The sequence below is a fragment of the Hyla sarda genome, unplaced genomic scaffold (genome assembly GCF_029499605.1).
Source record: "Hyla sarda isolate aHylSar1 unplaced genomic scaffold, aHylSar1.hap1 scaffold_1255, whole genome shotgun sequence".
Classification (NCBI taxonomy): domain Eukaryota; kingdom Metazoa; phylum Chordata; class Amphibia; order Anura; family Hylidae; genus Hyla; species Hyla sarda.
In genome coordinates, this window is record NW_026607876.1 from 1 (window position 1) to 16,617 (window position 16,617).

The window sequence follows — 16,617 nt, forward strand, 5'->3', positions numbered from 1 at the left end:
ATAGGCAGCTGCCTTGATAGCGGGTGGGTGCTGAATGTTCCTAATTGACAAAATAAGATTAATGCTTATGAAGAAATATAAAATCTCATCCCTTCCCCAATATCGCGCCACACCCCTACCCCTTAATTCCCTGGTTGAACGTGATGGACATATGTCTTTTTTCGACCGTACTAACTATGTAACTATGTAACATAACATGGGGGGGGGGGGGGGTCTCCTGGCTGTTCACACAGGTGTGTCATTGCTGTACATTGACCATGCATTGCTTCTGTGGTATTGCAAAGGCAAAGACAAATGCTTCCAGCCATCCATTGCACTAATGGATTGGTCATCAGCTGGCTGTCTATGTCCCGCATCAATATAGACCAAAGTACAGAGGGTTAGGCTATGCTATTGTGCACCTACCTGATGCATCAGAAGGTGCGAGGCCCTTGCTAAATTCTGTGCACAGACTTTGAGATCTATGCTTTAGACTGTATCTAAACCTGCTCCAACATGGACTGACATTCTGGCCTACTTTCAGCCGATGCGACTTGTCTGTCGCTGAACAGTCGCTTTTTATGTATTCAGCACCTATGTATAATGTTGTAAAAATGCTCTAGAAGCTAAAGTCGCAGAAATGTCACACATATTTGGCCTGCAACTTTCTGTGCGACAAATTCAGACAGGAAAAATCAGTATAAATCCTTAGAAAATTATCCCCCAGTGTCTCCATCTGCTGGCGGTATTGAATAAGCATTGCTGCACTGATGGGGTATGCATTAGACGAAAAAAAAGAAGAAAAAGAAGAATAATACGCCCAGAAAAGAGGCGAAAAGGAGAAAAACGTAAAAAAACGTGAAAAAAAAGTAAGAGGAAGAGAAGGGAAAAAAAGGTGGAAATGGGTTTAAAAGTGATTTCGGCGGAGAATATATATATATATATATATATATATATATATATATATATATATATATATATGCGCACACACACACATAGATATAAACGTATTCTCCGTTGAGATATTGCAGCCGCTGCTGTGTCCAGGCCCAGGAGCCTTAGCACTGTGCTGTGATGTCACTCAATACCACTGACATCACTAGGTGTAAACAACATCTCTCCTTTGCTGTGTATGTGACTATGGAGCTGTTTGGTGATGTCGTCTATTACGGCCTTCATAGAAGCAACAGGAGATTGTTGCATCCATCTTGAACCCTCAGAACTACAGTGCTATGATGTCACTCACTTCCACAGGCCTTGCAGAGTGTAAACAACAACAACCCAGCTTTGTTGTGTATGTAACCAAAGGGATTTGTGATGTCACCTAGAACCTTCACAGCAGCGACAGCTTTATGAGGAGCATCAGCACTGCTCTGCCTGAGCAGAACCATCACCGCCATAGGTTGTCAAATAACCCGGATTTAACCCACACAGGTAAGTCCAATGGGGTGCAGGCATGTCCTCTATGCTTACAGCTTCCCGTGGGTGTTGGTTTGATACCGTTTGGGGACAGCCAAGGAGGCATCTGCAGGCAACAAAGGTAGGTGTGTGCTTGTGTGTGTGTTTCCTATGCAGATCCTAAGCCCAGTGTCACATGCAAGTAGGAGGAGTAAGAAGGGTTCCTGGCAAATCCGGGTTATGGATTGCATTTAAAAAGGCCCCGTGGGAGTGCAATGGGCCCCTGTCTTGCTGCTTAGCAATAATGGTATGGGTTTAGGTTCTGCTGTGTGTACTGGTGGTTGACTGCCCCCCAGCCCAGAGTGTGCATGGAAAATTGTCTGGCAGCCTCCCTGACAGCAAGCAGTGATAGTGCCCATGAAGGGGACCTTGTTGGGCCCGCCCCTTTCACGGTTATCGCTTCTCGGCCTTTTGGCTAAGATCAAGTGTAGTATCTGTTCTTATCAGTTTAATATCTGATACGTCCCCTATCTGGGGACCATATATTAAATGGATTTTTGAGAACGGGGGCCGATTTCGAAGCTTGCTTCCGTCGCCCTATGCATTGACCCGATATGGCAGTATCTTCGGGTACAGTGCACCACCCCCTTACAGGGTTAAAAAGAAAGATTCCTACTTTCATTGCTACCTGCTTGCTGGCTAGCCAGCTAGCCAGCCCTGTGGGCCTTGCTGCTGCTGCAGCCAAAAAACAAAAGGTGGTGCTGCTGCTGCTTCTGCTGCTTCTGCTTCTGCTTGTGTCTGGCCCCTGTTGGAGCGTCCAGGCACAGGACTTCTGCTGCTGCTGACTAAATGGCCTCCTTAATTGGATCATTTGAGTAGCCAGCACACCTGTGCAGGTAGGGCATGACATGATAGGCAGCTGCCTTGATAGCGGGTGGGTGCTGAATGTTCCTAATTGACAAAATAAGATTAATGCTTATGAAGAAATATAAAATCTCATCCCTTCCCCAATATCGCGCCACACCCCTACCCCTTAATTCCCTGGTTGAACGTGATGGACATATGTCTTTTTTCGACCGTACTAACTATGTAACTATGTAACATAACATGGGGGGGGGGGGGGGGTCTCCTGGCTGTTCACACAGGTGTGTCATTGCTGTACATTGACCATGCATTGCTTCTGTGGTATTGCAAAGGCAAAGACAAATGCTTCCAGCCATCCATTGCACTAATGGATTGGTCATCAGCTGGCTGTCTATGTCCCGCATCAATATAGACCAAAGTACAGAGGGTTAGGCTATGCTATTGTGCACCTACCTGATGCATCAGAAGGTGCGAGGCCCTTGCTAAATTCTGTGCACAGACTTTGAGATCTATGCTTTAGACTGTATCTAAACCTGCTCCAACATGGACTGACATTCTGGCCTACTTTCAGCCGATGCGACTTGTCTGTCGCTGAACAGTCGCTTTTTATGTATTCAGCACCTATGTATAATGTTGTAAAAATGCTCTAGAAGCTAAAGTCGCAGAAATGTCACACATATTTGGCCTGCAACTTTCTGTGCGACAAATTCAGACAGGAAAAATCAGTATAAATCCTTAGAAAATTATCCCCCAGTGTCTCCATCTGCTGGCGGTATTGAATAAGCATTGCTGCACTGATGGGGTATGCATTAGACGAAAAAAAAGAAGAAAAAGAAGAATAATACGCCCAGAAAAGAGGCGAAAAGGAGAAAAACGTAAAAAAACGTGAAAAAAAAGTAAGAGGAAGAGAAGGGAAAAAAAGGTGGAAATGGGTTTAAAAGTGATTTCGGCGGAGAAATATATATATATATATATATATATATATATATATATATATATATATGCGCACACACACACATAGATATAAACGTATTCTCCGTTGAGATATTGCAGCCGCTGCTGTGTCCAGGCCCAGGAGCCTTAGCACTGTGCTGTGATGTCACTCAATACCACTGACATCACTAGGTGTAAACAACATCTCTCCTTTGCTGTGTATGTGACTATGGAGCTGTTTGGTGATGTCGTCTATTACGGCCTTCATAGAAGCAACAGGAGATTGTTGCATCCATCTTGAACCCTCAGAACTACAGTGCTATGATGTCACTCACTTCCACAGGCCTTGCAGAGTGTAAACAACAACAACCCAGCTTTGTTGTGTATGTAACCAAAGGGATTTGTGATGTCACCTAGAACCTTCACAGCAGCGACAGCTTTATGAGGAGCATCAGCACTGCTCTGCCTGAGCAGAACCATCACCGCCATAGGTTGTCAAATAACCCGGATTTAACCCACACAGGTAAGTCCAATGGGGTGCAGGCATGTCCTCTATGCTTACAGCTTCCCGTGGGTGTTGGTTTGATACCGTTTGGGGACAGCCAAGGAGGCATCTGCAGGCAACAAAGGTAGGTGTGTGCTTGTGTGTGTGTTTCCTATGCAGATCCTAAGCCCAGTGTCACATGCAAGTAGGAGGAGTAAGAAGGGTTCCTGGCAAATCCGGGTTATGGATTGCATTTAAAAAGGCCCCGTGGGAGTGCAATGGGCCCCTGTCTTGCTGCTTAGCAATAATGGTATGGGTTTAGGTTCTGCTGTGTGTACTGGTGGTTGACTGCCCCCCAGCCCAGAGTGTGCATGGAAAATTGTCTGGCAGCCTCCCTGACAGCAAGCAGTGATAGTGCCCATGAAGGGGACCTTGTTGGGCCCGCCCCTTTCACGGTTATCGCTTCTCGGCCTTTTGGCTAAGATCAAGTGTAGTATCTGTTCTTATCAGTTTAATATCTGATACGTCCCCTATCTGGGGACCATATATTAAATGGATTTTTGAGAACGGGGGCCGATTTCGAAGCTTGCTTCCGTCGCCCTATGCATTGACCCGATATGGCAGTATCTTCGGGTACAGTGCACCACCCCCTTACAGGGTTAAAAAGAAAGATTCCTACTTTCATTGCTACCTGCTTGCTGGCTAGCCAGCTAGCCAGCCCTGTGGGCCTTGCTGCTGCTGCTGCTTCTGCTGCTTCTGCTTCTGCTTGTGTCTGGCCCCTGTTGGAGCGTCCAGGCACAGGACTTCTGCTGCTGCTGACTAAATGGCCTCCTTAATTGGATCATTTGAGTAGCCAGCACACCTGTGCAGGTAGGGCATGACATGATAGGCAGCTGCCTTGATAGCGGGTGGGTGCTGAATGTTCCTAATTGACAAAATAAGATTAATGCTTATGAAGAAATATAAAATCTCATCCCTTCCCCAATATCGCGCCACACCCCTACCCCTTAATTCCCTGGTTGAACGTGATGGACATATGTCTTTTTTCGACCGTACTAACTATGTAACTATGTAACATAACATGGGGGGGGGGGGGGGGGGGGGGGGTCTCCTGGCTGTTCACACAGGTGTGTCATTGCTGTACATTGACCATGCATTGCTTCTGTGGTATTGCAAAGGCAAAGACAAATGCTTCCAGCCATCCATTGCACTAATGGATTGGTCATCAGCTGGCTGTCTATGTCCCGCATCAATATAGACCAAAGTACAGAGGGTTAGGCTATGCTATTGTGCACCTACCTGATGCATCAGAAGGTGCGAGGCCCTTGCTAAATTCTGTGCACAGACTTTGAGATCTATGCTTTAGACTGTATCTAAACCTGCTCCAACATGGACTGACATTCTGGCCTACTTTCAGCCGATGCGACTTGTCTGTCGCTGAACAGTCGCTTTTTATGTATTCAGCACCTATGTATAATGTTGTAAAAATGCTCTAGAAGCTAAAGTCGCAGAAATGTCACACATATTTGGCCTGCAACTTTCTGTGCGACAAATTCAGACAGGAAAAATCAGTATAAATCCTTAGAAAATTATCCCCCAGTGTCTCCATCTGCTGGCGGTATTGAATAAGCATTGCTGCACTGATGGGGTATGCATTAGACGAAAAAAAAGAAGAAAAAGAAGAATAATACGCCCAGAAAAGAGGCGAAAAGGAGAAAAACGTAAAAAAACGTGAAAAAAAAGTAAGAGGAAGAGAAGGGAAAAAAAGGTGGAAATGGGTTTAAAAGTGATTTCGGCGGAGAAATATATATATATATATATATATATATATATATATATATATATATATGCGCACACACACACATAGATATAAACGTATTCTCCGTTGAGATGTTGCAGCCGCTGCTGTGTCCAGGCCCAGGAGCCTTAGCACTGTGCTGTGATGTCACTCAATACCACTGACATCACTAGGTGTAAACAACATCTCTCCTTTGCTGTGTATGTGACTATGGAGCTGTTTGGTGATGTCGTCTATTACGGCCTTCATAGAAGCAACAGGAGATTGTTGCATCCATCTTGAACCCTCAGAACTACAGTGCTATGATGTCACTCACTTCCACAGGCCTTGCAGAGTGTAAACAACAACAACCCAGCTTTGTTGTGTATGTAACCAAAGGGATTTGTGATGTCACCTAGAACCTTCACAGCAGCGACAGCTTTATGAGGAGCATCAGCACTGCTCTGCCTGAGCAGAACCATCACCGCCATAGGTTGTCAAATAACCCGGATTTAACCCACACAGGTAAGTCCAATGGGGTGCAGGCATGTCCTCTATGCTTACAGCTTCCCGTGGGTGTTGGTTTGATACCGTTTGGGGACAGCCAAGGAGGCATCTGCAGGCAACAAAGGTAGGTGTGTGCTTGTGTGTGTGTTTCCTATGCAGATCCTAAGCCCAGTGTCACATGCAAGTAGGAGGAGTAAGAAGGGTTCCTGGCAAATCCGGGTTATGGATTGCATTTAAAAAGGCCCCGTGGGAGTGCAATGGGCCCCTGTCTTGCTGCTTAGCAATAATGGTATGGGTTTAGGTTCTGCTGTGTGTACTGGTGGTTGACTGCCCCCCAGCCCAGAGTGTGCATGGAAAATTGTCTGGCAGCCTCCCTGACAGCAAGCAGTGATAGTGCCCATGAAGGGGACCTTGTTGGGACCGCCCCTTTCACGGTTATCGCTTCTCGGCCTTTTGGCTAAGATCAAGTGTAGTATCTGTTCTTATCAGTTTAATATCTGATACGTCCCCTATCTGGGGACCATATATTAAATGGATTTTTGAGAACGGGGGCCGATTTCGAAGCTTGCTTCCGTCGCCCTATGCATTGACCCGATATGGCAGTATCTTCGGGTACAGTGCACCACCCCCTTACAGGGTTAAAAAGAAAGATTCCTACTTTCATTGCTACCTGCTTGCTGGCTAGCCAGCTAGCCAGCCCTGTGGGCCTTGCTGCTGCTGCAGCCAAAAAACAAAAGGTGGTGCTGCTGCTGCTTCTGCTGCTTCTGCTTCTGCTTGTGTCTGGCCCCTGTTGGAGCGTCCAGGCACAGGACTTCTGCTGCTGCTGACTAAATGGCCTCCTTAATTGGATCATTTGAGTAGCCAGCACACCTGTGCAGGTAGGGCATGACATGATAGGCAGCTGCCTTGATAGCGGGTGGGTGCTGAATGTTCCTAATTGACAAAATAAGATTAATGCTTATGAAGAAATATAAAATCTCATCCCTTCCCCAATATCGCGCCACACCCCTACCCCTTAATTCCCTGGTTGAACGTGATGGACATATGTCTTTTTTCGACCGTACTAACTATGTAACTATGTAACATAACATGGGGGGGGGGGGGGGGGGTCTCCTGGCTGTTCACACAGGTGTGTCATTGCTGTACATTGACCATGCATTGCTTCTGTGGTATTGCAAAGGCAAAGACAAATGCTTCCAGCCATCCATTGCACTAATGGATTGGTCATCAGCTGGCTGTCTATGTCCCGCATCAATATAGACCAAAGTACAGAGGGTTAGGCTATGCTATTGTGCACCTACCTGATGCATCAGAAGGTGCGAGGCCCTTGCTAAATTCTGTGCACAGACTTTGAGATCTATGCTTTAGACTGTATCTAAACCTGCTCCAACATGGACTGACATTCTGGCCTACTTTCAGCCGATGCGACTTGTCTGTCGCTGAACAGTCGCTTTTTATGTATTCAGCACCTATGTATAATGTTGTAAAAATGCTCTAGAAGCTAAAGTCGCAGAAATGTCACACATATTTGGCCTGCAACTTTCTGTGCGACAAATTCAGACAGGAAAAATCAGTATAAATCCTTAGAAAATTATCCCCCAGTGTCTCCATCTGCTGGCGGTATTGAATAAGCATTGCTGCACTGATGGGGTATGCATTAGACGAAAAAAAAGAAGAAAAAGAAGAATAATACGCCCAGAAAAGAGGCGAAAAGGAGAAAAACGTAAAAAAACGTGAAAAAAAAGTAAGAGGAAGAGAAGGGAAAAAAAGGTGGAAATGGGTTTAAAAGTGATTTCGGCGGAGAAATATATATATATATATATATATATATATATATATATATATATGCGCACACACACACATAGATATAAACGTATTCTCCGTTGAGATATTGCAGCCGCTGCTGTGTCCAGGCCCAGGAGCCTTAGCACTGTGCTGTGATGTCACTCAATACCACTGACATCACTAGGTGTAAACAACATCTCTCCTTTGCTGTGTATGTGACTATGGAGCTGTTTGGTGATGTCGTCTATTACGGCCTTCATAGAAGCAACAGGAGATTGTTGCATCCATCTTGAACCCTCAGAACTACAGTGCTATGATGTCACTCACTTCCACAGGCCTTGCAGAGTGTAAACAACAACAACCCAGCTTTGTTGTGTATGTAACCAAAGGGATTTGTGATGTCACCTAGAACCTTCACAGCAGCGACAGCTTTATGAGGAGCATCAGCACTGCTCTGCCTGAGCAGAACCATCACCGCCATAGGTTGTCAAATAACCCGGATTTAACCCACACAGGTAAGTCCAATGGGGTGCAGGCATGTCCTCTATGCTTACAGCTTCCCGTGGGTGTTGGTTTGATACCGTTTGGGGACAGCCAAGGAGGCATCTGCAGGCAACAAAGGTAGGTGTGTGCTTGTGTGTGTGTTTCCTATGCAGATCCTAAGCCCAGTGTCACATGCAAGTAGGAGGAGTAAGAAGGGTTCCTGGCAAATCCGGGTTATGGATTGCATTTAAAAAGGCCCCGTGGGAGTGCAATGGGCCCCTGTCTTGCTGCTTAGCAATAATGGTATGGGTTTAGGTTCTGCTGTGTGTACTGGTGGTTGACTGCCCCCCAGCCCAGAGTGTGCATGGAAAATTGTCTGGCAGCCTCCCTGACAGCAAGCAGTGATAGTGCCCATGAAGGGGACCTTGTTGGGCCCGCCCCTTTCACGGTTATCGCTTCTCGGCCTTTTGGCTAGATCAAGTGTCTGGTCAGGAGGATCCTGGGAGTTTGTCCTACCTTTTTCAAGGGGGGCTGCTACGAGGAACCGAAAAGGCGATCGACAAGATGGGTGTTCGCATCCGTTACCTTACATCCGGTGAAACGCGGATTCGTTTTTCCTTTCGCTTTGATGTTGATGAAGACAAGCAAGAACTCGTCCAACTTTCTTATTTTGTGAAAGAAACTCTCTACAAGCTTCTTGGGGTGAAGAAAGAGAACATCGTCTGTCTCAGAGATCCTCGGAAGGGCAGCTTCATCTTAACTCTGGACTCTGCTTATGCATGCCAGAATCTTTTTGAGAAGCTGAAAAGCAATCAAGACCTTGCTGAGCTTGATGGGATCACGGTCACAGTGTTGTATACTGGAGGTGATATTCCTCTAGTTGTGTGTATGCACAATCCCTTTGTGACTGTGTCCCATATTGAGCTCTTTTTGGGGAAATACTGCAGTTCTGTTAAGTATTCCCATAAGGTGATGAATTCAGAAGACCTATGGACGGGGAAACATAAGTTTTTTGTGAAAATGAAGGAGGATGCTACTGGCATTGGAGGGTTGTGTCATCCACCCTCCAACTTTTCTATCGGTCGGGATAAGGGCTATTTGTTTTATCCCGAGATGCCTACTTTTTGTAGGAAATGTAAGAAATTCGGACATACTATGGAAGTTTGCACGGACACTACAGTTCGCTGTGGTCGGTGCAATCAAGAAGGCCATGTTTCTAAGGACTGTGCTAAAATTGTCTGCAACATTTGTGGTGAAGAAGGCCATGCCTTTAAAGATTGCAGTCTCCGTTCCAGTGTAGCTAGATCGTGGGCTGACCGTGTAGCGGGGAGAGTGGGTGTAGTGCAAGCTGAAGTACCACCTGCGAAAGCACCCCAGCGGTCTGAGGCGCCTTCAGAAAAGCCGGCTGTAACTTCTGATGTCGTGGCGGAGCTTATGGACCTTTCTGCTGCTGTGCCTGAGACAGAGGGGAGACCTTCTGTGGAGGGTTCTGGTGGTGGAGGGTCACTAGTGAGCAGTGAAGCCATGGAGGTTGGCGTGAAGGAGATCAAGCGGAAGAAGGAACTCGGAGATGAGCCACAACTTGGCATTAAACGGCCTGTCAAAAAAAGCTCAGACGAATGTGAGGACAGTCAACATGCATGGAGGCCTTCTATAAGATCAGCGTCCGATCCAAAAAATATCAAAGAGTTCGAAAGCCCGGAGTCACCTGTGGGTTTCATATCGGACTCAAACTCCAGTAGCGAATAGCTTCCTTAAAGTGCTCCTCTCTTAATGTGAGAGGTCTAAAGAGCCCTACGAGAAGGGCTGCTTTGTTTAGTTTTTTAGAGACCTTGGACTGTTCTCTGTTCTTTTTACAAGAATGTGGAATTGAACATAGTCCAAATTATGAGGACCTTTGTCGTGGCTGGACTTTGGGACCATCGGTCTGGTCAGGTGACAATCTGAACAGATCTTCAGGTGTTGGGATCTTGTTTAGAGGTTCAGATGTACAAGTTTTGTCCTTCTTAGAAATTATACCTGGTAGAGCGCTATTAGTTAATATTAAGTACAATGGCTCGGAGATTAAGCTTTTTAACATCTATGCTTCTCCTGAAAAAAATGAGAGAGCCGACTTGATTAATGATATTCAGGCTTTTATCCCAGGTTCAACACCTATTTTAATGGCTGGAGATTTTAATTGTTGTATGAGTGGTGATCATCGTGAGAGTGGAAGTGTGCATGTCAGAGTGGATAAAACAGAGAAACAGATTAAGAGTATGACTGAGGATTTTAACTTTACCGATGTCTGGAGGAGAAAATACCCAGACGACCCTGGTTACACATGGGAAAATAATGTCTGCAAATCCAGGATTGATTTTATTTTTTTATCGGAAAGTTTTAATCTAGTTGATGTTTCTCTTTTATCGAATATTTTCTCTGATCATAAGTTATTATATGCACATGTCACTTTACCTGGCCTAGAGAAAGGCAGAGGCGTTTGGAAGCTCAACACTACTTTATTAGAGGACATGAAAACAAAAAATGATTTTATTGCTGATTATAACAAATGGAGATTGCGTCAATCCCAATATAAAAATATTTTGGATTGGTGGGAGGATGTTAAAAAGTGGACTAAACTGTTTTTTATCCGTGTGGGCATCCAAAAGGCTAAGGAGAAAAAGTTATGGTTTAAAATGTTAAACACTAAAATCCAAACATATTATAAACTAAAGCAAGCCGGGCTTGAGATGGATGATGTTATTGCTCAGACAAAAAATGAAATAAAAAATGCCATTAGTCAAAAAGGAAAAGAAATGATTTTTAACAGCAAGGTGCAATGTCTGGAGAATGATGAAAAGTGTTCGAGATTCTTTTTTAAGAAGGTGGTGGGAAAGAAAGAAATGATATCTGTAATAGAAGGGAAGATAACTAATGAAGAGATGTTGCGAGAAGCACAAGTATTTTATCAGGAGCTTTTTAATAAAAAAGATATTGATATTTCCTTTACTAATGATGTTTTAGATACCTTGGATTCAAAACTTGACAAAACTGACCAAGAGAGCCTTTGTGATGAAATCTTTTTACCTGAACTTTTAAGCACTTTTAAGAGTTTTTTAAATGGTAAAACACCTGGTTCGGATGGGTTGCCAGTTGAATTTTATCTGTGTTTTTGGTCCATTTTAAAAGATGATCTTTTAGGTATTTTTAACTGTGCTTTTAAATCTGAGATTTTACCTGCGTCCTGGAGAGATGGTGTTGTTACTCTGATTTTTAAAAAAGGAGACATCTCTAAATTAGAAAATTGGAGGCCTATTACCCTGCTAAATACAGACTATAAGGTTTTAGCAAAAATTTTAGCAAATAGGCTCAAGCAGGTAATTGCTAAGGTTATACACAGTGACCAAGTATGCGGAGTACCTGGAAGGAAAATAAGTGATCATCTAAACCTTGTAAAAGATGTTTTATGGTATCAGAAACAATGTGATCAGAAATTGGCAATTTTATCCTTGGATTTTCAAAAGGCTTATGACCGTGTTTCTCATGATTTTTTATGGTTGGTTTTAAAGAAAATGAATTTTCCTGATTTTATTGTTGGAAAAATTGCACTTTTATATAAAAACTGTTTTAGTCGTATTTTAATTAACGGTTTTTTATCCCAAGAGGTATGTTTACAGTCTGGGGTGAAACAGGGGTGCCCCCTATCACCCATTCTTTTCATATGTGCAATAGAACCTCTGTTGAATGTTTTGAGAAAAGATAAGCTCATTAGAGGAGTGCCAATCCCTGGAAGTGGAGGACAGAGCGTAAAGACGATAGCATATATGGATGATGTTAATATTCTATGTTCAGATGAACCATCCCTGAAACGTGCTATCAGACAGACAGAATTTTTTTGTGAGGGCTCTGGCTTCAAATTAAATAAAAATAAATGTGATTGCTTTGCAATAGGGAATTGGGGCAATACGGAGGTGAATGTGCAATATGATAAAATCAAAATCTTGGGTGTCATCTTTGACAATGAAAATAATGGAGAGGAAAGCTGGTCCATCGTCAAAGAGAAAGTGCAAAGGAAAATAAGTTTTTGGAAAATGAGGAAATTAACAATAGAAGGAAAAGTACTGATAATGAAAGCTTTGTTGCTACCTATCATGCTATATTTAAGCTTGGTTTTCCCACCGAGTGAACGCACCTTAAAGTTTTTAAACAAGATTTGCTTTCATTTTTTATGGGGGTCTAAAATGGATAAACTCAGGAGAGATGTAATGATGAAGACAAAGAAATTGGGGGGTAAGGATGTGCCTGATTTAAAAAGGTTTTTATATATTCACTTTTTTTCTATGTGTTTTAATGGCTTGCAAAGAAACTGTTATTGGTCTTATTTTTTAAAATATGCTGCAGGTCACATTTTTAGAAAAAGAAAGTGGATAACCTTACCTTTAACGTCCCCAATCTTATTTATTCCCCCAGCGCACTATGTGGTTTTAGAAAAGATTATTTGTATTTATGGCATTGCTAATTTTAGTCAAGAAATTTGTAGTAATGCACGAAAATTAGTTCCTGAAATCAGGAAGATAGAACAGATTTGCTTAATATCTAATTATTCCACTGAGAAATCTCTAAGAGTTTGGAGGATGGTGAATATGGGATTCTTATCTAATGACTTAAAAGATCTGGCCTGGCAGATAGCACATCAATGTTTGCCTACCAGAGAATTCCAACACAGAAGAGGATTGTGTCGTAGTGCAAAGTGCCCGAGAATGGGGTGTCCTAGTGAGGAAACAGTTTTACACCTTTTTTGGAACTGTTTTTACGCCCAAGAGATATGGCATTTGATAGGACCCTTACTAAAATTCATTTCTGATCTTAATTTTTTAAATCATGAAGTTATTTTATATGGATTTTATAATGTTTTATCTGTGGAGAAGTCTCGGGTTTTGTGGATTAGTATAAATTGTATTAAAATTGCACTATGGAAGACGAGGAATATTCTTCTTTTTAAAAGAGACACTATTACCTCTAAAGATTGTGTTCGCCTAGCTCTTAGTGAGATGTATGTTTTCTATTTATTGGATAAAAAAAGATTAGGTCACAAAGTGGCTAAAAGTCTTTGGAATCTACATCTGTGGAATATGCTTTTAGCAGACTAAGTGTAATCTGGACTGCGTAAGGTCTTTTAGTCTAAGAATATTATATCTAAAAGTAAAAAATCTGTTCTTATCAGTTTAATATCTGATACGTCCCCTATCTGGGGACCATATATTAAATGGATTTTTGAGAACGGGGGCCGATTTCGAAGCTTGCTTCCGTCGCCCTATGCATTGACCCGATATGGCAGTATCTTCGGGTACAGTGCACCACCCCCTTACAGGGTTAAAAAGAAAGATTCCTACTTTCATTGCTACCTGCTTGCTGGCTAGCCAGCTAGCCAGCCCTGTGGGCCTTGCTGCTGCTGCAGCCAAAAAACAAAAGGTGGTGCTGCTGCTGCTTCTGCTGCTTCTGCTTCTGCTTGTGTCTGGCCCCTGTTGGAGCGTCCAGGCACAGGACTTCTGCTGCTGCTGACTAAATGGCCTCCTTAATTGGATCATTTGAGTAGCCAGCACACCTGTGCAGGTAGGGCATGACATGATAGGCAGCTGCCTTGATAGCGGGTGGGTGCTGAATGTTCCTAATTGACAAAATAAGATTAATGCTTATGAAGAAATATAAAATCTCATCCCTTCCCCAATATCGCGCCACACCCCTACCCCTTAATTCCCTGGTTGAACGTGATGGACATATGTCTTTTTTCGACCGTACTAACTATGTAACTATGTAACATAACATGGGGGGGGGGGTCTCCTGGCTGTTCACACAGGTGTGTCATTGCTGTACATTGACCATGCATTGCTTCTGTGGTATTGCAAAGGCAAAGACAAATGCTTCCAGCCATCCATTGCACTAATGGATTGGTCATCAGCTGGCTGTCTATGTCCCGCATCAATATAGACCAAAGTACAGAGGGTTAGGCTATGCTATTGTGCACCTACCTGATGCATCAGAAGGTGCGAGGCCCTTGCTAAATTCTGTGCACAGACTTTGAGATCTATGCTTTAGACTGTATCTAAACCTGCTCCAACATGGACTGACATTCTGGCCTACTTTCAGCCGATGCGACTTGTCTGTCGCTGAACAGTCGCTTTTTATGTATTCAGCACCTATGTATAATGTTGTAAAAATGCTCTAGAAGCTAAAGTCGCAGAAATGTCACACATATTTGGCCTGCAACTTTCTGTGCGACAAATTCAGACAGGAAAAATCAGTATAAATCCTTAGAAAATTATCCCCCAGTGTCTCCATCTGCTGGCGGTATTGAATAAGCATTGCTGCACTGATGGGGTATGCATTAGACGAAAAAAAAGAAGAAAAAGAAGAATAATACGCCCAGAAAAGAGGCGAAAAGGAGAAAAACGTAAAAAAACGTGAAAAAAAAGTAAGAGGAAGAGAAGGGAAAAAAAGGTGGAAATGGGTTTAAAAGTGATTTCGGCGGAGAAATATATATATATATATATATATATATATATATATATATATATATATATATGCGCACACACACACATAGATATAAACGTATTCTCCGTTGAGATATTGCAGCCGCTGCTGTGTCCAGGCCCAGGAGCCTTAGCACTGTGCTGTGATGTCACTCAATACCACTGACATCACTAGGTGTAAACAACATCTCTCCTTTGCTGTGTATGTGACTATGGAGCTGTTTGGTGATGTCGTCTATTATGGCCTTCATAGAAGCAACAGGAGATTGTTGCATCCATCTTGAACCCTCAGAACTACAGTGCTATGATGTCACTCACTTCCACAGGCCTTGCAGAGTGTAAACAACAACAACCCAGCTTTGTTGTGTATGTAACCAAAGGGATTTGTGATGTCACCTAGAACCTTCACAGCAGCGACAGCTTTATGAGGAGCATCAGCACTGCTCTGCCTGAGCAGAACCATCACCGCCATAGGTTGTCAAATAACCCGGATTTAACCCACACAGGTAAGTCCAATGGGGTGCAGGCATGTCCTCTATGCTTACAGCTTCCCGTGGGTGTTGGTTTGATACCGTTTGGGGACAGCCAAGGAGGCATCTGCAGGCAACAAAGGTAGGTGTGTGCTTGTGTGTGTGTTTCCTATGCAGATCCTAAGCCCAGTGTCACATGCAAGTAGGAGGAGTAAGAAGGGTTCCTGGCAAATCCGGGTTATGGATTGCATTTAAAAAGGCCCCGTGGGAGTGCAATGGGCCCCTGTCTTGCTGCTTAGCAATAATGGTATGGGTTTAGGTTCTGCTGTGTGTACTGGTGGTTGACTGCCCCCCAGCCCAGAGTGTGCATGGAAAATTGTCTGGCAGCCTCCCTGACAGCAAGCAGTGATAGTGCCCATGAAGGGGACCTTGTTGGGCCCGCCCCTTTCACGGTTATCGCTTCTCGGCCTTTTGGCTAAGATCAAGTGTAGTATCTGTTCTTATCAGTTTAATATCTGATACGTCCCCTATCTGGGGACCATATATTAAATGGATTTTTGAGAACGGGGGCCGATTTCGAAGCTTGCTTCCGTCGCCCTATGCATTGACCCGATATGGCAGTATCTTCGGGTACAGTGCACCACCCCCTTACAGGGTTAAAAAGAAAGATTCCTACTTTCATTGCTACCTGCTTGCTGGCTAGCCAGCTAGCCAGCCCTGTGGGCCTTGCTGCTGCTGCAGCCAAAAAACAAAAGGTGGTGCTGCTGCTGCTTCTGCTGCTTCTGCTTCTGCTTGTGTCTGGCCCCTGTTGGAGCGTCCAGGCACAGGACTTCTGCTGCTGCTGACTAAATGGCCTTCTTAATTGGATCATTTGAGTAGCCAGCACACCTGTGCAGGTAGGGCATGACATGATAGGCAGCTGCCTTGATAGCGGGTGGGTGCTGAATGTTCCTAATTGACAAAATAAGATTAATGCTTATGAAGAAATATAAAATCTCATCCCTTCCCCAATATCGCGCCACACCCCTACCCCTTAATTCCCTGGTTGAACGTGATGGACATATGTCTTTTTTCGACCGTACTAACTATGTAACTATGTAACATAACATGGGGGGGGGGGGGGGGGGGGGTCTCCTGGCTGTTCACACAGGTGTGTCATTGCTGTACATTGACCATGCATTGCTTCTGTGGTATTGCAAAGGCAAAGACAAATGCTTCCAGCCATCCATTGCACTAATGGATTGGTCATCAGCTGGCTGTCTATGTCCCGCATCAATATAGACCAAAGTACAGAGGGTTAGGCTATGCTATTGTGCACCTACCTGATGCATCAGAAGGTGCGAGGCCCTTGCTAAATTCTGTGCACAGACTTTGAGATCTATGCTTTAGACTGTATCTAAACCTGCTCCAACATGGACTGACATTCTG

The 16,617-nt window shown here is 43.9% G+C and overlaps 4 non-coding genes and 1 pseudogene across 4 annotated transcripts; all 5 read left to right on the forward strand.

Annotated features, from left to right (window-relative positions):
• The first annotated feature begins 1,832 nt into the window (after nucleotides 1–1,832).
• LOC130304007 (U2 spliceosomal RNA) lies at nucleotides 1,833–2,023 on the forward strand. The gene has a single exon (XR_008853838.1). It is a non-coding gene; the product is annotated as a U2 spliceosomal RNA (small nuclear RNA).
• Nucleotides 2,024–4,116: 2,093 nt separating this feature from the next.
• LOC130304018 (U2 spliceosomal RNA) lies at nucleotides 4,117–4,307 on the forward strand. The gene has a single exon (XR_008853849.1). It is a non-coding gene; the product is annotated as a U2 spliceosomal RNA (small nuclear RNA).
• A 2,072-nt stretch (nucleotides 4,308–6,379) lies between these two features.
• Nucleotides 6,380–6,570, forward strand: LOC130304030 (U2 spliceosomal RNA). Its single transcript, XR_008853858.1, has one exon. It is a non-coding gene; the product is annotated as a U2 spliceosomal RNA (small nuclear RNA).
• Nucleotides 6,571–13,376: 6,806 nt separating this feature from the next.
• Nucleotides 13,377–13,552, forward strand: LOC130304028 (U2 spliceosomal RNA; annotated as a pseudogene).
• A 2,092-nt stretch (nucleotides 13,553–15,644) lies between these two features.
• Nucleotides 15,645–15,835, forward strand: LOC130304035 (U2 spliceosomal RNA). The gene has a single exon (XR_008853861.1). It is a non-coding gene; the product is annotated as a U2 spliceosomal RNA (small nuclear RNA).
• Nucleotides 15,836–16,617: the final 782 nt, after the last annotated feature.